This window comes from Somniosus microcephalus, chromosome 7 (genome assembly GCF_052327205.1).
Source record: "Somniosus microcephalus isolate GS21.2 chromosome 7, FLI_Smic_1.0, whole genome shotgun sequence".
NCBI lineage: Eukaryota > Metazoa > Chordata > Chondrichthyes > Squaliformes > Somniosidae > Somniosus > Somniosus microcephalus.
In genome coordinates this window covers 279,734,601-279,756,856 of record NC_140993.1, presented here as the reverse complement: position 1 = coordinate 279,756,856, position 22,256 = coordinate 279,734,601, and the positions used below count along the sequence as shown (strand labels likewise).

The following is a 22,256-nucleotide window of genomic DNA, read 5'->3' as shown; positions in this document are numbered from 1 at the left end:
TTTGATGACGAATCATCAGCCGGTTTCCTTAAAGGGACCACGTCCACATGGAGTTTGACAGTTGTTCTGTCAGTGTTTGACAGCATTGAGGTTTCCTACCCGCTGTCAATCTTTGTGATTTTGACAGTTGACCCGCCTCGAAACCCGTCCTCTCAGCATAATTAAACTCGCGGCGAAAGTATTTGTTTAATTTCTCTGCCATTTCCTTATTCTCCATTATAATTTCCCTTGACTCAGCCTGTAAGGGACCCACATTTACTTTCGCTAATCTTTTCCTTTTTATATACCTATAGAAGCTTTTACAGTCTGTTTTTATGTCTCTCGCTAGTTTACTCTCATTTTATTTTCCCTTTCTTTATCAATTTCTTGGTCCTCCTTTGCTGAATTCTAAAATCCTCCCAATCCTCAGGCTTACTACTCTTTTTGGCAACATTATAAGCCTCTTCCTTTGATCTAATACTATCTTTAACTTCCCTTGTTAGCCATGGTTGAACCACTTTTCCTGTGGGATTTTTGTGCCTTAAAGGAATGTATATTTGTTGTAAATTATGTATTAATTCTTTAAATGCTAGCCATTGCTTTTCTACCATCATACCTTTCAATGTAGTTTCCCAATCTACCTTAGTCAACTCGCTCTTCATACCTACGTAGTTTGCTTTGTTTAGATTTAAGAACCTAGTTTCGGATTTAACGAAATCACTTTGAAACTGAATATAAAATTCTATCATATTATGGTCACTCTTCCCTAAAGGCCCCTTTACTACAAGGTTATTAATTAACCCTTTCTCATTGCACAATACTAGATCTAAAATAGCCTGTTCCCTAGTTGATTCCTCAACATACTGACCTAGAAAACTATCTTGCATACATTCCATGAATTCGTCCTCCACACTATTACTGCAAATTTGGTTTGCCCAGTCTATATGTAGATTAAAATCCCCCATGATTACTGTATTACCCTTGTTACATGCGCCTCTAATTTCCTGATTTATACCCTGCCCTACATTACAACTACTGTTTGGTGGCCTATAAACAACTCCCACCAATATTTTCTGCGCCTTAATGTATCTTAGCTCCACCCAAAGTGATTCTACATCTTGATTTTCAGAGCTAAGATCCTTTCTCCCTACTGTCTTTATCCCATCCTTTATTATCAGGGCTACCACTGCTCCTTTTCCATTTTGCCTATCTCTTCTAAAAGTTAAGGATCCCGGAATATTTAGTTCCCAACCTTGGCCACATTGCAACCACATCTCCGTAATGGCTATTCGATCAAACCAATTAATTTCTATCTGCGGTATTAATTCATCGATTTTGTTGCGAATGCTTCGCACATTCAGATATAGTGCCTTTAGCTTTGACTTATTTCTGTTTTTCCCTGATGTCACCTTAGTCACTGTTGCCTTTTTACCTTCACGGTGGCATAGTGGTTAGCACTGTTGCCTCACAGCGCCAGGGACCCGGGTTCAAATCCGGCCTCGGGTGACTGTCTGTGTGGAGTTTGCACATTCTCCCCGTGTTTGCGTGGGTTTCCTCCGGGTGCTCCGGTTTCCTCCCACAGTCCAAAGATGTGCGGGTTAGGTTGATTGGCTATGATAAATTGACCCTTAGTGTTAGGGGGATTAAAATGTGTGGGGTTACGGAGATAGGGTGGGATATGTGTTGGTGAAGGGGTTACGGGGATCGGGTGGGATATGTGTCGGTGCAGGCTCGATGGGCCGAAATGGCCTCTATCTGCACTGTGGGGTTTCTGTGATTCTGTGATTACCTTTGTTGCTCTCTTTGTCCCTTCCTGACCCACTCTGTTTATTTCTACCCAAAACTCTGCTCTAGAGCCTTGACATTTCTCTCGCTGCTTTTAAATTTACTCTTTCCTGAATCCCTCCCCCTCCCCCCCCCCTTCATTAGTTTAAAGCCCTGTCTACTGCCCTAGATATTCGGTTCGCCAGGACACTCGTCCCAACCCAGTTTAAGTGGAGCCCATCCCAACGGAACAGCTCCCTCTTTCCCCAGTACTGGTGCCAGTGCCCCATGAACTGAAACCCCTTCCTCCCACACCACTCTTTGAGCCACGCATCTGTTTGTCTCTATGCCAATTTGCGCGTGGCTCAGGTAACAGTCCAGAAATTATTACCTTTGAGGTTCTGCTTTTTACTTTGGATCCTAACTCCTCAAACTCCCTCAGCAGAACCTCATTCCTAGTTCTACCTATGTTGTTGGTTCCTACGTGGACCACAACAACTGGATCCGCCCACTCCAAGTTCTCCTCCAGCCGCAAGGAGATGTGTTTAACTCTGGCACCGGGCAGTCAACACAACCTTTGGAACTCTCGGTCGCGGCTGCAGAGAACAGTAACTCTCCCCCCGACTATATACCCCTAACAGCCCTTCTCCTTCACCTGGTACCTTCCCGTGTAAGCGCAGGAGATGCAACACATGCCCTTTTACCTCCTCCCTTCCCACTGTCCAGGGCCCCAAACACCCCTTCCAGGTGAAACAGCGATTTACTTGTACTTCTTGCAATTTAATATACTGTATTCGCTGCTCACGATGCGGTCTCCTCTACATTGCGGAGACCAAACGCAGATTGGGCGATCGCTTCGCGGAACACCTCCGTTCAGTCCGTAAGGGTGACCCTGAACTTCCGGTTGCCTGTCACTTTAATTCTCCGCTTCACTCCCACTCTGATCGCTCTGTCCTCGGGCTATTGCATTGTTCCAATGAAGCTCAACGTAAGCTCGAGGAACAGCACCTCATCTTTCGATTAGGCACTTTACAGCCTTCCGGACTCAATATCGAGTTCAACAATTTCAGATAATAATCCCTGCCCCCATTTTTCATGCTGTATGATTTTGCCATTCCCATTTACAACATTTTCACAGGATGTTCTTTCAATTCCTTCCTCCCCTCCTAAAACACCCCCATCCCCATCTCTGCACCTGCTTAATATCTGTTACATTTCCAGCTTTTTCCAGTTCTGATGAAGGGTCCCAGACCTGAAACGTTAACTCTGTTTCTATCTCCACGGATGCTGCCTGGCCTGCTGAGTATTTCCAGCATTTTCTGTTGTTACCCCCGACTATACTGTCTCCTACCACAACTACATTCCCTTTCACTCCCCCCACTTGAATGGCCTCCTGCACCATGGTGGCATGGTCAGCTTGCTCATCCATCCTGCAGGCTTTTCCCTCATCCACATAGGCAGCAAGAGCCTCATACCTGTTGGACAAGGGCAAAAGCTGAGGCTCCTCCAGCGCTGCACCTGGGGTCCCCTTATCTGCCTGAGTTGCAGTCACACCCTCCTGTCCCTGACCACTAACCAGACCTGTACCACTAGGTGATGTAGGAAGGCAATAGTTCCCCTTCTATAGGACTGACCTGTGAACTACTTTGAGACATCTCTCTGTAAGTAAGGAGTGTTACAGAAGTGAAATAGTTGTTTAGTTTAATTCCTTGTTTGTGTGCAGTACACTCGCTTAATTCATGGCTCGGCCATGCCTCACTGCTTGGTTATCAAATGTTCCCTCTTTTTTGTTCATCACTTTATTTATTTTGTCTTGCTTTTTTCTCACTATTTATGTGTTTATTTCTTTTACTATTTCCCAATTTCTATCTCCATGACTCTTACAGGGTAGAATTTCTGGTCCCAGTACAGGACCAGATCGCAGAGGCTGTCAATGGTGAGGCGAAACTGAATATAGAAAGTACAGAGGAGATCTAAAAAAGAGAATAAGAGGGGCAAATAGAAAGTATGAGAATAGATTATCAGGTGACATAAAAGGGAACCCAAAAGTCTTTTTCTAAACATATAAATAGTAAAAGGGTAGTCAAAAGAAGAGTGGGGCCGATTAGGGACCAGAAGGGAAATGATCTTGTGGAGACAGAGGGCATGGCTGAGGCACTACATGAGTACATTGCATATGTCTTCACTAGAGAAGAGGATGTAGCCAATGTAGCAATAAATGTGGAGGTAGTAGCAAAATTGAATGGACAAAAAAATAGATAAAGAGGAGGCACTTAAAAGGGTGGCAGTCCTCAAAGTAGAAAAGTTACCTGGTCCGGATGGGATGCATCCTTGGTTTCTGAGGGAAATAAGGGTGGAAATTGTGGAGGCTCTGGGCACAATCTTCTGCTTCTCCATGAAAATGGGGGTGGTGCCAGAGGACTGGAGGATTGCAAATGTTACACCCTTGTTTAATAAGGGGGAGATGGATAAACCCAGCAACTACAGGCCAGTCAGCCTAAGGTCAGTGGTGGGGAAACTTTTAGAGACAATAATCCAGGACAAAATCAATTGGCATTTGGAAAGGTATGGGCTAATAAATGAAAGCCAGCATGGATTTGATAAAGGCAAATTGTATTTGACTAACTTGATTGAGTTCTTTGATGAAGCAATGGAGAGGACTGATGAGGGTAGTGCGGTTGATGTTGTGAACGTGAACTTTCATAAGACTTTTGACAAAGTACCACATAATTGACTTTTTAGCAAAATTAAAGCCCAAGGTGCTTCACAGGAGTATTATAAGACAAAAAAAATTGACACCGAGCCACATAAGGAGAAATAAGGGCAGATGACCAAAAGCTTGGTCAAAGAGGTAGGTTTTCAGGAGCATCCTAAAGGAGGAAAGAGAGGTAGCGAGGCTGGGAGGTTTAGGCAGGGAATTCCAGAGCTTAGGGCCTCAGCAGCTGAAGGCACGGCCGCCAATAGGGGCGTGATTAAAATCGGGGATGCTCAAGAGGGAAAAGTTAGAGGAGTGTCGATATCTTGAGGGGGGGGGGTGGGGTGGTGGTTAATGTCTGGACATCAACTGCTGCATGCTCCATAACTTTGCTCTGCATTGAGGCCGAAACCATGGAGGAAGAAGAGCAGAATCCAGAGAGTGAGCCAGCGTTGAAGGGACACAGTGCAAATGTTAAAGCACAAATGCAACCGAATGACCTACATTGGCTGTTGTTCCCCCAATGCCTCCAATTTAAATTGATCATTCTTGTGTTTAAATTCCTTTGTGACCTCACCTCTCCCCATCTCTGTAATCTCACCAGTCCTACAACCCCAGCAGGATTCTGTGTTCCTCCAACTCTGGTCTCTCATACATCCCATCCTCCTTCATAGAATCATAGAATGATACAGCACAGAAGGCCAGTCGGGCCATCATGTCTGTGCTGGATCTTTTGGTAGAGTGCTCCAACTAGTCCCACTCCCCCACTCCTTCCCCATAGCCCTGCAATTTTTCCCTTCAAGTATTTATTCAATTCCCTTTTGAAAGTTACTATTGAATCTGCTTCCACCGCCCTTTCAGGCAGCGCATTCCAGATCATAACAACTGTGTAAAAAAATGTTTCCTCATATAGACTCTGGTTCTTTTGTCAATCACCGTCTACCTGTGCCCTCTGGTTACTGACCCTTCTAACACTGGAAACAGTTTTGCCTTATTTACTCTATCAAAACCATTCATGATTTTGAACACCTCTACCAAATCTCCTCTTAACCTTCTCTGCTCTTCGAGATCTGTATGATCCTCTTGCACATCCCCGATTTTAATCACTCCAACCTTAGCAGCCGTGCCTTCTGCTGCCTTGGCATTAAGCTCTGGAATTACCTCCCTAAACCTCTCCACCTCTCTATACCTCTCTCTCCTCCTTTAAGATGCTCCTTAAAACCTACCTCTTTAACCAAGCTTTTGGTCATCTGTCCTAATATCTACTTATGTGGCTCGGTGTCCAATTTTGTTTGATAACGCCCCTGTGAAGCGCCGTGGGACGTTTTACTACGTTAAAGGCGCTATATAAATACAAATTATTGTTGCCGTTGACATCCCAAATCGTGTTTGAAGAAGCTGATGGTATATTCAACAGTGATCCTTGTGGTTGTCTCATTACATCTGTACTTTGCTTCTGTTTGTGGCTGTGGGAAAGGAAGACTGGCCAGTGCTCAAGAGGGCAGCCAAGGTCTCTCAGGAGCTATCTTTCCACTTCTCCCTTCCCCTTCATATGAGCCTGCCACAGATAATTGGCACAAAATAAATGCATTGTAAGAGTTTCGAGGGATCTAGCTATTGACCTGCATGATTCGGAGACCAGGTGGACACTGAGAGAATACTGAGGGTGGAATCAATTCCCACTTCTACTCCAAGAAAGTTAACAGTGCAGTGGAACTGTGCAGCTATCACACCGCTGCTGCTCAGTGCCAAATGTTGTGACGATGTTAGCCCCCTTGAATAAAGCATTAGACACCTGCTTAGTGCAAAATTGGACTGTGATCTGAGAGATGCTACAGATGTTCCAGTGCTAGGCTGTAAGGAGCTAAAATCATAAAAATTGAGGGCTATGGTGACTTTGATGGCCATTAGCAATGCCCTCAGGATTGCAAATTAGCTGGAGGTCTTCCTGTAGGAGATGGTACAGCTTGGTCACTACCTCCCTGCTGTAATCATTGAAAGGGGCTACTGTTCAGTCAATCCCTGGTAGCTGTGCCCGGGATGATACACCTGATGGGTGGCATTGTGGTAGGGCTGGATATTTAACCTTCCTCAGCCAAGTCCAGTGGCAGTGGAGCATTGAATGCAATCTCCCAAACCTCTGTCAAAGTCAGGATCTTCTCAAAAGTCTGCTGTCCAACTTTCTGTCAAACTCCCCTGCTTTCTTCAGAATCTCCCCTGCAAGAGATCATAGCTCAGCTCCAATGCCTGAATTATATGGGTGGAAAGAACACATTGAACTTGTGATGCAGAGGCCCACCAATGTTGTTCATACCCTCACATGGTCATTATTTGAATGGACCTACAGATGCTAAGGAATTGGGCATTTATATCAAGAAAAACAGACTTACAAAAAAGGACAGATAAAGACCAACTGGTCCATCAAGCATGTCCTATACTGGCATGGTGTAACTTCTGCACGATGTCACCCTTATCTCCCCTCCACCCCTCCCCCCAACCACCCACTCACAGCCATGTAATCTACTGGGAGAGGCAAAAAACAGAAGTGAAACCATGTGCCAATTTAGGAAAAGACTTTGTGAAATTCTTCTCCAACCTCCGAAGGTGCTCAAATAATTCCCAGGAGACCAAGGTGATGGAGGTACACAACCCCCAATGACCCACCTACCTTCTATATGTAGTTACATTGGCTGCACTCAGAAACGTGTCCTGTTCCCTTTTGAATGCCCAGCATCGAATCTGCACTTACTTTACATGTTAGCATTAGATTGATGACTGTGTGAAAAGAAGTATCTCCAAGCATCTAACCTACTTCCATGATACGTAATTTAGTAAAGTAATGTATATTGATACTAAAATCAGAGCATGATTATACAGTGAAATGCTATTACATAAAATGCAACAGGAAAATAATTTGGGCGTGCAGAACTAAATGTTGTTTGTGATTAGCACATTGTATAGCAATAGAATATGGAACGTGAGGCTGTAAAAGTGAGCATCAGTGATTGATCGCAGTGGTGAGATCGCACTTTAAAAAAAAATTCATCCTTTCTGTTAAGTCTGTGTGTTATAGTTATTGTTAATAAGAATCACTGCACACAGACCACAAGAATAAATTCAACAGGTCTTTACTAGTCGAAGGTCAGGCTGAACTGCCCAATAAATCATTACACAGCACTTATATACCGGTGTGGTCACCACCGGTATTACAGTATACAGCAGCCAAGATAAAGTAGTGCATCTCTTAAAATAGTTCTCTTAAAGGTGGAACGGTTACATACACCACAATCCTCCCTTTTTAGCTTAACAGTATATATTCCCCATTTAACATAACATAATAACATATATACACAACTTCATGTAAACACAGTTCACAGATTCAGTCTCTGAGGAGGCCTCCTGATCCGAGACGGATAACGCCTTTCAGGGGTCTCTGGTTCTCGTTGCTGGGGTGACTCATCTAGTTGATCCCCTATGGATAGGACATCATCATCAGGTATATTCACTTCTGAGGCAGATGCTTCAGGTTCACTAACTTCCTCCACGGTTGTCTCTGTCGTAACCATGGGCTCGACCCTTGTTCTCGATCCCACCAGTTGGTCAGCATGACGTCGCATTACATTTTCACCAACATCTACCGTGTACATCAGGGGTCCCTGTCTGGCCCGAATTGTTCCAGATTGCCATTTCTCGTTTTTATAATCCCTGGCTAACACCGGTTGTCCTATTTCAAAACTCCGAGTGGGCTTGTTATTGATATACTGGAACTGTTTGTTTTCGACATCCCTCTGCACATTTGGTTTTAACAAGTCCAACCTGGACCGCAACCTCCTGTTATAGAACATCATGGCAGGACTTTGGTTTGTTATTGCATGGGTGGCGTTTCGATATGCCAGTAGGAAATTGTCCACCTTGTGTTGCAGTGGAATCTGATCTTCGCTCATGGCATTTATTGCCTTTTTGAACGTCTGTACAAACCTTTCGGCCAGCCCATTCGTAGCTGGATGATATGGGGCAGAGGTATAATGTTTCACCCCATTCTTCTTCAGGAATTTCTGGAATTCCTCTGACACGAACTGTGGTCCGTTGTCTGAACATATTTGCTCTGGCAATCCATTTCTTGCAAATATCGTTCTTAGCACCGCGATCGTCTTCTCCGAGGTAGTGGTAGTCATTTTAATCACTTCTGGCCATTTAGAATGTGCGTCCACCGCAATTAAAAACACGGAGTCCATGAATGGACCAGCAAAGTCAATATGTACAAGTTGCCATGGGGTTGAAGGCCATTCCCATGGATGCAGCGGTGCAATTGGAGGTGCATTTTGGACTTTTTGGCACCCTGAGCAGCTTTTCGTCAGATCCTCTATCTGTTGGTCGATACCCGGCCACCACACATCAGCCCTAGCAAGGCTTTTCATCTTGACTCCCCCCAGATGACCTTCATGTAGTTCTTTTAGAACTCTCTCTCTTAACTTAGGAGGGATAATCACCCTTGTTCCATACATCAATGTTCCCTGACAGATGGATAGCTGTTCTCGTCTTGCTGAGAATGCCGGTAACAGTGGATCACCATGGGCTGGCCATCCCTTTACTGTCAATTCGTAGACCCGGGACAGTGTCGGGTCATTCCTAGTCTCCCTTTCAATATTTGCATTGGTGACAGGTAAACATTTGATGATGGTCGAGTGAAATAACTCCACCGGGTCAACCGTCGGTGCCTCCTCCTCAGTAGGTAGTGGCAGGCGCGACAGCCCATCAGCATTACCATGCTGCTTTGTACCTTTGAATTCTATCTGATATTGATGTGCCCCTAGGAAAAGGGACCATCTCTGGAGCCTCTGTGCTGTCATCACCGAAACACCCTTCTTAGGGTTAAAAATGGATACCAACGGCTGGTGGTCTGTCAGCAGTGTAAACTTCTGGCCCTGCAGGTAATGATTAAACTTCTTTACTCCCCACACAAGGCTGAGAGCCTCCCTATCTATCTGAGCATAGTTGCGCTCAGCGGAGGTCAATGATCTGGATGCCAATGCGACTGGCCTTTCCAAGCCATTTGGCAACTTGTGTGAGAGTACTGCTCCAATACCATAAGGAGAAGCATCACAAGCTAAACGAATAGGTAGCGTTGGGTTGAAGTGAGCCAACACTTCCTCTGAGGTGATCAATGCCTTGCTTTTGCGAAAGGCCTTCTTACAGTCCTCGCTCCACTTCCATGGTACTTCTTTCTGCAAAAGAGCGTTCAGCGGGTGCAGCACCGTGGATAGATTTAGCAGAAACTTATGGTAATAGTTAATCAACCCTAGGAACGACCTCAACTGGGATACATTTTCCGGAGCGGGAGCCTTCACAACAGCTTCGATCTTGTCAGGTGACTTGTGCAGCCCCTCCTGGTCAATGACATGACCACAGTACGAGATCCATTCCTGAAAGAACTCACATTTCTGGCGATTAACTCGAAGTCCATATTCCTTCAATCTGGTGAGCACCAGTTTCAAATTTGCAAGGTGTTCCTCATCGTCATCTCCTGTAATCAGGATATCGTCCAAGTAACATTGAGTGCTTGGAATTCCCTGTAATACCTGCTCCATGGCCCTCTGCCAAATTGCTGGAGCCGAAGCCACTCCAAAAACCAGTCTATTATATCGATACAAGCCTCTGTGCGTGTTGATTGTGAGATACTGGCGCGACTCTTCCTCAACTTCCATCTGTAAGTACGCTTGCGCCAGGTCTATCTTGGTGAAGTGTTTCCCGCCAGACAATGAAGCAAAGATATCCTCAATCCGCGGAAGCGGATATTGCACCGTGTGAAGCACCGGATTAACTGTGATCGTGAAGTCTCCACAGATGCGGACCTTCCCCGGTTCCCCTGGCTTGTTACTCAATGAACGCTTCATGACGGGAACAATGGGCGTGGCCCACTCACTCCAGTCCACCTTAGACAGTACTCCTGAACGTTCTAGCCCTTCCAGCTCAGCTTCCACAGCAGGTCGTATCGCATAAGGTACCGGTCTGGCTTTGAAAAATTTTGGGTTTGCATGTTCTGCAATCTTGATTTTTGCCGTAATTCCTCTCAGTGTTCCCAGTCCCTGTTGGAACACCTCTTTAGCCTCATCCAATATTCTGGACAATCGTTCAGGTTTGACATCTTTTTTTTTCCCGGAATCTACCGTTATTGCTTTTAGGGAGTGCCAGTCCATATTTATTTTCCTGATCCACTCCCGTCCCAGAAGTGGTGGACCTCCCTCAGGTCGTACATATAAGTCCATTCCTTGGTGTTCTTTGCCCTTGTGTACCACCTTGACTTTTATCTTTCCGATGGGGTACACTCTTTGCCCCGTGTATGTCTGCAATACTAACTCCGTATCCCGTAGGGGAATATGTGTGAATAACCTTTTGTAATCTTGCTTATTCATGACCGTCAACGCCGATCCGGTGTCCAATTCCATCTTCACTTGGACTCCTGCTATCTGAAGTGTGACCCAGATAGTTTGTAGGTCAGCTTCCTTACTCACATTGTGAATTCTCAGACTACCCAGTTCCTTGCTGTTGTAGTCTGAATCCGAATTCTGTTCATCCGAACTCTTCTCAGCCACCTTATGTACCTTTCTGCACTTTTCCTGCGGTGACTTTTTGTTGCTGGTCTTCTTTCCTGACCGGCATACTTTAGCTATGTGACCAAGCTTGCCACATTTTCTACATTCCTGATTTTTAAACCAGCATTGGTTCTGATCGTGTGTTGTCTTTCCACAATGATAACATTTCGCTGTACCCAAAGCCATTTGATCTACGCTGAGTACCGCTGCCTTCAGCTGCATTTCCACAGTGCCTCTCGCTGCGGCTTCGTGCGATGCTGCAATAGTGACAGCCTTATCAAGTGTAAGATCATTCTCTTCAAGCAGCCGCTTTTGTGTTCCTTCTTTCGACAATCCACACACGAATTTGTCTCTCAGTGCCTCTGTCAGTCTTTCCCCAAACTGACAGTATTGCGCTAGCTTACGCAGTTCAATTAAATACTCCGCGTTGCTTTCCTCTTTCAGTTGCGTTCTCGCATAAAATTTAAATCGTTCCGCTAACATCAGCGGTGTGGGGTTCAAATGATTTCTCAGGACAGCAACAATATTAGTGAAAGTCTGACCCGCCGGTTTAGCTGGTGATAGAAGATGCTTCAATAGCCCGTATGTCTTCGCACCCATTGAGTTTAGTAAGGTTAGTGCTTTATCTTCATCTGATATTTTATTTGCCTTACAATAAATCTCTATGCGTTCTACATACGTGGCCCAACCTTCAACATCGGCATCGAAATCGTTGATGTTACCACGCTTAGGCATCCTCGCAATCTTCTTGAGAAACAAAAATAAATTTTTCTTTTATTTTTTTTTCAAAATGGCGGTTTCCCACGCTTGTCTTCTTCCCCCGCCTACGAAAATGGCGGCTTCCCGCGTTTGCCTTTCTCCCCCGCTGGCTGTAATGGCGATTGCCGTATTGCTGCGTTTGCCCTCCCCAGCGGTTCTCAAATCGTGCCTCCCAGCCCCTCTTGCAGTCCGGTCCTTTCCCCCGGCTGCGGCTGAGTTCTCCGCGGTTTTTAAAAAAAAATTATTTTTATTTTCTCCCGCACCGCGCGGCCTCGGTAGCTGCCCGGCCTTTTTCCCCGGTCGCAGTCGAGCTCTCTCTCGACGCTGTTGCGTCTCCCAGCCCGCTTGCAGACCGGTCTTTTACACCGGCTGCGTTTGCATTCACCGCGGCTCCCGTGCCTTACGCTGCCCCAGTCTCAGCGCCTCTGGCCCCGACTTCTGTCCGGCTCTTTTCCCCGGCCGTGGTCGAGTTCTCCGCCCTTATATCCTCCGTTTTTCCCTCCCCTACTTCACAGCCAACGTGGCCGACTTGCTGCTCGTCGCTGATCGGCTTACCCACCACCGTGGTAGAAGGGATGATCACTGCCTGTTGCTGATGGAAGGCTTCGTGTCAGGATTCTTCCTTGCTCTTCAGACCCGAGTCTTTTATCAGCAGGATGATGAGGGCGGATGCCTCTTCTCGACGCCCGTTAAACTGCCTTGGATATATCTCTGCCGCAGGGTAAGATCGTCATCGTCGCCACTGTTAAGTCTGTGTGTTATAGTTATTGTTAATAAGAATCACTGCACACAGACAAGAATAAATTCAACAGGTCTTTACTAGTCGAAGGTCAGGCTGAACTGCCCAATGAATCATTACACAGCACTTATATACCGGTGTGGTCACCACCGGTATTACAGTATACAGCAGCCAAGATAAAGTGGTGCATCTCTTAAAATAGTTCTCTTAAAGGTGGAGCGGTTACATACACCACACTTTCTGACAAGGCCAGCATTTATTGCCCATCCCTAGTTGCCCTGAGAAGGTGGTGGGGCTTCTTTTCGAAGCACTGGTAGCGGTTTCATACAACTGAGCAGCTTGCTAGGCCACTTCAGAAGGCAGTTAAGAGTCAACCATGTTGATGTGGGCCTGGAGTCACATATAGGCCAGACTGGGTAAGAACGACAGGTTTTCTTCCCTAAAGGACAATGGTGAACCAGTTGGGTTCATGGTCACTTTTACAGATAACAGCTTTTTATTTCCAGAAGTTTTAAACTGAATTCAAATTGTTAAACTGCCATAGTGGGATTTGAACTCACGTTGTCTGTATTATTAGTTCAGGTCTCTTGTATCCAGTTTTTCTCACTGAACTTAAGAAAGACATAGATGCACTGGAAAGGATTCCATGAAGGGCAACAAGACACTGGGGGCGATTTTGTGAATGGAGGCGTGTTGGAGGCGGGGCTGCTGCTTGTCGGGTTTCAGTCCTGCCTCCATCGACTTGTGGCCAACCCACGCTATTTTCCCTTGATTGACCTTGTTAAGCCCGCCCAGCGGGCTCAGCAGGCCAATTAAGGGTAAGCCGGTTGCAGAGCACGTCAACGTATGACATGTCATCTGTAAAAAAATTTTGACAGATGAATTGTTATCGTTTGACAGCTCTGTGAAGCTGTCAAACTGACAATCTCTGCAAGACCTCATCAACCTTTCTTTTACAGAAATGAGATGTTTGTTGCATCTGAGAATGCAACGGACATCTCTCATTTGCAGCACGGAGGTGCGAGGCTCTCCGTATAGAAACCGACTGAAGCCTGCAGGAAGAAACAAAGGTAAGTACACTTTTAAAAACACTTTGCACTTACCTCAGATACTCACCTCTACACTCTTGCACCCATCACTTACCTTCACAGCACACTTTTGCAGCCCCCCGACCCCCGCAGACCTCCTACTCGCCTCACTGAGCTGGCGGGTTTTGGAGCCATCGGGAAGCCTGCACTTGTGAGGGCAAAAACGGGATAATCCGTTAATAGGCTAATAGGCTTTAACCCCTTCCCGCCTCCAAGGAGATGGGACCCGGCGCGGGATGGCAACCCGCCTCCTGGGAAGATGGCATGGAGACGGGTTGGAGGTGGGTTTGCCACCTGCCCCCAAATTATGCCATTTTCCTGGCTGTCCTGCCTCCACACCCACCTCCTCGGGGCTGAGAATTGCCCCACTGAGTTTGAACCAATGAGCTGTTTAGTAAGCCTGAGCAAAGTATGTTCTGATTGATCAGAAGTGTTGAGGTGGGTTACATAATCCAGGTTCCTGAAGCTGTAAAAGAATTGGTGAAGTGAAAATGGTGAACCCAAAGAACGGAACTATAATTTCAGGCTAAAGAAATAATTAATGAGCTAATATTATGTAAAGAGAACTTCAAGCTGAGTATTACTTTAAGAGTCACTACTTTCCATAGTGGCTAACTGAGGAAATGACCTCCCACTTTAATGCGGTAAATGCACCCGTGGCTGATGCATTAAAAAAAGTAGGTAAATTTTGATTCAATAAGTCGAGGGTACCATGTCAGGAGTGACATCCTGAACATGGACCTGAATGACAGAGCAACCTAAATGTGCTGAATGATCTTTACTCCTTTTTACCTTCTTGGGTAGTAATCTACTGGCTTTATCTTTCGCAACGCTGTCTCTGTTCTTTGGGCCTCACCAGCACAGATGCTTGCACAATGCTATAAACAGCTGGTGCCACTCAGTAGTGTTGTACAAAAATCTTAAACATTGCTGTTGGTTAAACCTTCCTGCACTTGTAAGCAGAAAAGGTTTACTGTTATCCATCCAAGGATGGCTTGCTTATGGATCAGATTTTATCTACCCTTCCTGTTGGACAATATTTTTGACTTGACTTGTAGATATAAGAATTATATTATTTTTGACCCAGTATTTTTTAAAGAAATACATTTTTTCCTTCTCTGGGGTCTTTCTGTTGGGCAGTAACGGTTCACAGAGTGTTTCCTGTGGATGTGTGAAAACACCCAGGTGTAATTTGGGGGCGTCACTGGTGCAGCTGATTACCCTACAGTTTTTTTTCACTGTTCCCCCCCCCCACGCTCTGCCCTCCCAGTACCTTTACTGCATTGCCTCTACTCCTTTGTTCCCTCATCCTCTTTATGGTGCGTTCTCCTTGCAACCTGTCCCCTTTGGCAGGTGTTTGTATTCTGCGGATTGTATGGCAGTGAGTGGGGAAGGAGGCCATCGACAATGGACCCGGATCATGAGATAGGTTCTGTACATCCACACAAATACAGTGGATTATCTAGGAGTGCAGCCTCCAAATCCCAACAGGCCAGCAAGAAAAAGTGAAATTGCAACAAAATCCACCAGAAAAGGAAAGAATAAGAGTGAGGAACATGAAGGAAGAGAAAGGAGAGAGTAAGAAGATAGAAAAATTAACCAAAACAAAGATGAAAACGAGAAAGAATAAATATAAGAGTGGTCAGAAATGTACAGAGAAAGGTTGTCCATTCATTAAGTTATATATTTTAGTTGCAACTACTGGGAATCACCAAGATTGATACAAACAATTTATTTTGAATTAGTTACGCTAAAGGAAGTTTTCAAGCAATTTTTTACTAAATGCCCAAATTATTGAAACATAGTAATGAAATACAGAACCAGTTTCCTCCTAAACAACTGCAAGGGGACATATTGTTTAAGACACCTGGCAGTCCATTTTTTATGACAGCACATCCCCACAGTCAATGGTGCCCAATTAACTACATCAAAACGTCCTGTTCTCATGTCAACTGAATAATATATCAAGCAGCAAGGTGAAAGAGTTCACCTCACCATTCCTCAGTCCAGCCCAAAACAATTGGGGCATCCTTTGTTTCAGCGAAGAAACTGTATTGACTGCAGAAAAGAATGGAGTGAGGTATAAAGAGGCACGAAAAATTGTTCACATCTCTCACAAACTTCAGGGCACAGGTTCAAACTGGTGACTGGCAAATTTAAGACCCACTGTCAGGAAGTGCTTCACATGACAAATGATCAGTATGTGGAATGGAGTTCCAGATAGGATAATGGGGGCATAAACTCTAACCCTAACTTAACCCTAATTAAATTTATTAAACAGCTGAAAGCTGGGCACTGAAGGTTCTTGCCGAATGGATGAGCTAAGATGTCCGAATGGCTTTATCATGATCTTGTGAATGCTCATTTTTCTTTCCATTTGATTACTGTGGCCACTTGACAGCTGTGTTTTATTTCTCCAATTCACATGCAGTAAGCCTTGGAGGAAAATCTTTCAGTAATCAAAAAAGTTGCCACTGAACACTGATCGGTATAGTGCACAGAGACTCAATGTGGCTTTTCACATCCTTTTGTCAAAAGGCAGTTGACGTAATTGTTTTATTGTTATGTTACGTTGATTCAAAGGTACTGTTAAAGAAAGCTGGGGAACAAGATACCTCTTCTTGGTTAATTTTCCATTCAATGCCGGGAACAGTAGAACATTGACATTGAGTTTTACACACTTGTCTTTGAATATTGTATTCCTTCACAAGAACTTTTTGGAATTAGTTGATTAATCAAAATGTTTAGTTCTGGCGTTGACTGCATAGGATGTTCGGATTTCGGGGGCTTCTTTTAAACTGGTTTAAGGTAATCTACCTGGCCAGCAGTCTTTTTGCTGCTGCACTCTGAACCAATTTGCAAACAGCGGTTTTGAATCGCTACCCCTCCTTTAGTTCTGAGTGGAGGAACTTATAATTAATGATATTAAAACGGAACACGTGGTTTGGATGAGAGAAAAAAATCAAGCTTTATTAACTAAAAGAAACTACAATCACAATATCAAACTATCCCACACGAACACAGTAAAATTGTAAAACTATATATCAAGGGGGTACACACGGCAAAAACGAGGGATACAATGGCTACAATGTATTTAAACAATCTTAGCAATTCCCTTAAATCACCATCCCCCCTTAACTCCTGCTAGGTTGCCTTGTGTGGAGTCAGAAACTCTGCCGACATGTGGTCCAGCGAAGAGAGAGAGAGAGAGAGAGAGAGAGAGAGCTCACCTTATGGTCCCAGGAAGTCAAGAGAGAGTCAAGAGAGCGAGCTGGCTGCTCAGCCCTTTTTTTATACCTGGTGAGCCCCTCACATCCTGCCTTGCAAGGGCTGTGTGCAAAATTAACCCCAAAGCTGTGATAGGCTAACTCAAAGTGGTTAGATTGAGTTAATGTGATTTTGAGAGCTCCCTGCGCTGAAACAAAAGGGAGATACTGGGTGATTTAAAATCCTTTCAAATGTTAACGCTTCCCATTTAAGATACAAAAAGTCTCTTCTGCAGTATCAGGTGTATCTAAACAAATGCTAATAGCATTCAGTTGCTTTGTAAACAAAGCATTGTCCTTTGTCTTCATTGAACCTTACTTCCAGACACAGAAAGCTGCATTCCAAGCCTTCCTGTCTCGGCCATGTGGTGACTGCCATTTTATCCCTGGAAATTTAAAAGCACATCGCTCAGGGATCCTTTAATCAAAAAAATGAATCTTCAGAACTGTAGATTATTGCGAATTCTTACAGTCCGCCCTTGGATACTTCCAGCTTGCTTGTAGTATCCTCTTGAAGAAATGAGCAATGATTTCTGACCCCCCACAAACAACCATCCCCTGTATTTACCTAATAGCTATCTGCCACTGATCCCCGTCCCGTCTATTCCCCTTAAATTCAAGAAAAAAACCATGGTACGGTAGGCACCTTACAGATACTTCAGTTTTTCAATAAGGGGTCTCATACCCCTACACGCTTGTAAAATTATACAGTGTAAACCAAATTTACAATCACCTTTTTTTTACATCATAAGTTATTACAAAATGTTGCAATCTTAGTTACACGATGTACTCAAAAATTATCGCAAGCACGGAGAGGGTCCTACGCCTCTGCTCAACTTGGAGTTGTCACAAACTGGTCCCAAGCACGGAGAGGACCTCACGCCTCTGCTCAACTTGGGGCTGCAACACAAAATACAAAAAATCATTAAACAACATGCTTAAATGAACCCCGATCATCACGTGCCGATGATGGGTCGCGAAATTCGAGTGGGTGTTGTTCCTCCCACTCGGGCAGTAAAAGTACCTTCCACCCCCCTTTGATCAGCTTAAACTTTAAAACAGGCAGAATGGATTTACCGACCAGCCTGCTCCGCCAGCCCCGAACCGTTCCCTTGTCCCTTTGTGGAGGCGGGGTACCCCTCACGTTTAAAATTACCTTGGCACAGACCGAGACCGGGGAGTATGGGATCTCATGACTCCCAGTCCCTCCCCCTCCCGTCTTACCCCGACTGGCTGCAGAAAATGATGGGTGCCTGTGTGGCGGCACTCCCTGGCCCCACACTGATCCGGCCACCCACTCATCCTTCCCAGCCACAACTTATCTACTTTGCCCGTGGGCCCCCGGGTGAGTTCCTCCCTCCCCCGACCGCACCCACGTGACTCTTGGGTCTCCCCCTCCTCTATGCAATCATTCCCGGGCCATCACCACCCACCCCCGGGGAACGCGTCCCTATGACCAGGCGCCCGCGCTTCCCCGTCGTGACTCCTCAACAGCGAGGTCTCCCGCACGTGAACTTCGGTCAGGATAGTGCTGGGTTGGGGGCCGTGCCCCACCCAGCTGGGGCCATCTCCTCCCCGTAGGAGGAGTAGGCAAGTTCCTCCGGACTCTGTCCGGTTTTTCCCGAAGATCGCTGCGGGGTCTCCTGGACTCGTCCAGTGGCGAGGTGATCCCCAACATTCCGTATCTTCATTCGATGTCCAGCTCGGGCTGGGCGAACATGGCTGCTTCATTTTCCCATCTCCTGCAAAAACTTAAAAGGGACATGCAGCCAGGTCTCACTGACCTGCTGCCTTAGGTGGAGACATGGTCGGGTCCCTCGACCTCGGACCAAAATACAAACATTTGGGCACACATGTAAACTTAAACTCTTTAAACATACTTAACAAATTAGTTAAATCAACAAAACTTAAAATACACCTTAAAAGCACGCTATATACACACACATTGTTATGATACAAATGCATCCCGTCTCCGGACGGCCAGTCTAATCTCTGGCACTGTCGCAGATTGCTGCTGACTGCAGCGAAGCTGGACTGCCTCCTGTCTCTGGTCCCTCGCAGCTTATGGCTGTTGAGTGGGGGCCTCTGTTCTCTGGCTTCTCCCTGGCTCGGAAGACCGCCCTACTCCACTGTAAAGTGGGTGACCATGCTTTCTTAGGCTGGGGCACCCGCTGAGACCTTCTGAGGGGTGTCTCTATGGGGGAAACTTTGGCTGGCGGACCCTGAGCTTGGGTCACAGCCCCAGCTGGCTGGGAACCTTCTCCCCCATGTCCAAATAGCCCGCACTGTATAATGTACCTGGCAGCCTGCCGGTGCAAATCTCTCTCTGGGTTTGTCTGCTCTTCCCTGCCCACTCCTGTGCTGGGGGCAGGTATACTCTCACCACCCGCTGCTGGTGGCTGGAAATTTTCCTCCCCATGTTTAAAACCTGGTGTCAGCTCCCTCCCTATGTCTCCTACCACCCCATTGTCCACCCCTCCTTGCTGCCAGAGCTCCTCAAAACCCGGAGCTGTGGGCTGCTGTCTTGGGATCTCTAATTCCCTAGCCAGCCTTTCCCTGGGTGATTCCTGTGGGGCGGTTTGATTTGGGCTGCCAGTAAAATCCAGCTGACCTGCCTTCGGGCTGATCACGCAAATCATTCCCTTTGCTGCATTTAAAGCCATGTTAAGGCTTTCTATCTCTGCCCTACAGGGGCCATGATCTGCTTCCTCAAACCTTAGGGCGCAGGCCAGCTTATAAGCTGCCTTTGCTTCCCTAAACCTTTCCTCCTGCTCTCTCTTCACACCCTTCCTAACCCAGCCACCTATACCCCGATAGGTCAGCCTGCACGCTGCTGCTAACATCCGCAGGGCTACCCACATACTGCAAACAACGAGAGAATCAAGAGCTGATGCTTTCTCCAGATCCAGACCACTTATTAAATCAAAAACTGCCTCCACTCCTACCTGGCTCGCCATTGTAAGGATTTCGGGGGCTTCTTTTAAACTGGTTTAAGGTAATCTACCTGGCCAGCAGTCTTTTTGCTGCTGCACTCTAAACCAATTTACAAACAGCAGTTTCGAATCGCTACCCCTCCTTTAGTTCTGAGTGGAGGAACTTATAATTAATGATATTAAAACGGAACACGTGGTTTGGATGAGAGAAAAAAATCAAGCTTTATTAACTAAAAGAAACTACAATCACAATATCAAACTATCCCACACGAACACAGTAAAATTGTAAAACTATATATCAAGGGGGTACACACGGCAAAAACGAGGGATACAATGGCTACAATGTATTTAAACAATCTTAGCAATTCCCTTAAATCACCATCCCCCCTTAACTCCTGCTAGGTTGCCTTGTGTGGAGTCAGAAACTCTGCCGACATGTGGTCCAGTGAAGAGAGAGAGCGAGAGAGAGAGCTCACCTTATGGTCCCAGGAAGTCAAGAGAGAGTCAAGAGAGCGAGCTGGCTGCTCAGCCCTTTTTTTATACCTGGTGAGCCCCTCACATCCTGCCTTGCAAGGGCTGTGTGCAAAATTAACCCCAAAGCTGTGATAGGCTAACTCAAAGTGGTTAGATTGAGTTAATGTGATTTTGAGAGCTCCCTGTGCTGAAACAAAAGGGAGATACTGGGTGATTTAAAATCCTTTCAAATGTTAACGCTTCCCATTTAAGATACAAAAAGTCTCTTCTGCAGTATCAGGTGTATCTAAACAAATGCTAATAGCATTCAGTTGCTTTGTAAACAAAGCATTGTCCTTTGTCTTCATTGAACCTTACTTCCAGACACAGAAAGCTGCATTCCAAGCCTTCCTGTCTCGGCCATGTGGTGACTGCCATTTTATCCCTGGAAATTTAAAAGCACATCGCTCAGGGATCCTTTAATCAAAAAAATGAATCTTCAGAACTGTAGATTATTGCGAATTCTTACACTAGGCTGGCATTTCCTTTTGGCTGGCTTTTCCGTTTTCCCAGTCTTGGGTTTTATCCAAACATTCTTGTCTCTCGTCATGTCGCATTTGATGTCCCTTTTTGAATGTCTGTTTGATGGAATTAGCTGGTGGTTGTCATTCATTCATGTTGCCAATCTTTCTTTCCAGGTCTGCTTGATAATTCTATATTAAATATCTTATACTTGAAGCAAATATCTGTGCTGGAATTTGCTTTTTCTTTCTGAATATGAGGCACAGGCTTTTACTAATCATTTGTTCTTCTGTCACCTTAGCATTACTCATAAACAGCCAACTACAAAGAATACAACTCTGTCATGTTTGCAGCAGATAACAGTTAAGGTTGATTTATTTTAGCCACATATTTGCAATACTTAACAAGTGAATTTTCCGGAACTCCTTTTAAAAATAAAGTTATATTGAATTATAATCAAAGCTACTACCCTTCATTTTTTGCTGTCAGGTTTGGTTGATTTTTGAATAATTTTAGTTAAAGTGAGTGGATTTCCTTCAGTGTGAGGTGGGGGGGAAGTGCGGGGCAAGGTGGCGAGTAGGCAGCAGAGAGGCTGCATGGAGACACCAGGTGAGGAGAGATAGCTGGATCTGGACAAGGAGAGAGCATGGATAGGCGGACCACAACAACATAGGCCATTTGGGATATCAATTTAAAAATAACATTTATTGATTTCACTTTAATTTATTAACTTATAAATGATAACATTAAATAATGCTTAATTCAGCTGGGATGCCGGGAATTCTCATGGCAGTTGTATTGTATCAAAATCTTCTTTTAGTACAATATTATCTGTTCAGTACTGAGCTACTCAAAAAGGATACCACTGCTACCAATCAGATATGAACTACTGTGAGCCAATCAGAAACCTGCTTGAGATTTTGGACAAATGGAAAGACGTGCACATGCTCATGTTCACACGCTCGCACACACACACGTACGAACGTGTTGACGTAATCAGAGAAAGGGTTACTGAGTACAAAGAGGTACTAGGGTTTACCTAAGCATTATTGACATTGTGGCAAAGCCACTAACAGACTCTCACAGGGACTTGTATAATTGCCTTTAATCATGTTTATTACCTTTCAATGTTGGCTCTGGTTAAACAGAGCTCGATCGACAAAATCGCGATCTGACGCGATGATGTCATCACGTGGGTCATGTGACGTCCCCAACGGCGGGAAACGTGATGACGTCATGACATCAGAGGTAGAGGGCGTGGCCAGCCAGTCCTCATGTGGAGTGATAGAGAAAAGGCCTATTTAGAGCTTCTCCTGCATTTTCTTGTTTTGTAAAGTTTTAATACATTAAACTCAGTTTGTTAACTTCCAGTGAGTTTATAGATTCTTTGCTAGGAGTGCAGAGACTCCTACAACATAAGTATTTGTTTTAAATCTGTATAGATTCATATTTTATTTACATCTTT

At 45.2% G+C, this 22,256-nt stretch overlaps 1 protein-coding gene across 1 annotated transcript in view; it reads left to right on the top strand.

The window, feature by feature from the left end:
- The window catches only part of sugct (succinyl-CoA:glutarate-CoA transferase), a 996,627-nt gene that overhangs the window by 266,200 nt on the left and 708,171 nt on the right, over nucleotides 1–22,256 (top strand). The gene's annotated exons all lie outside the window — the stretch shown is intronic.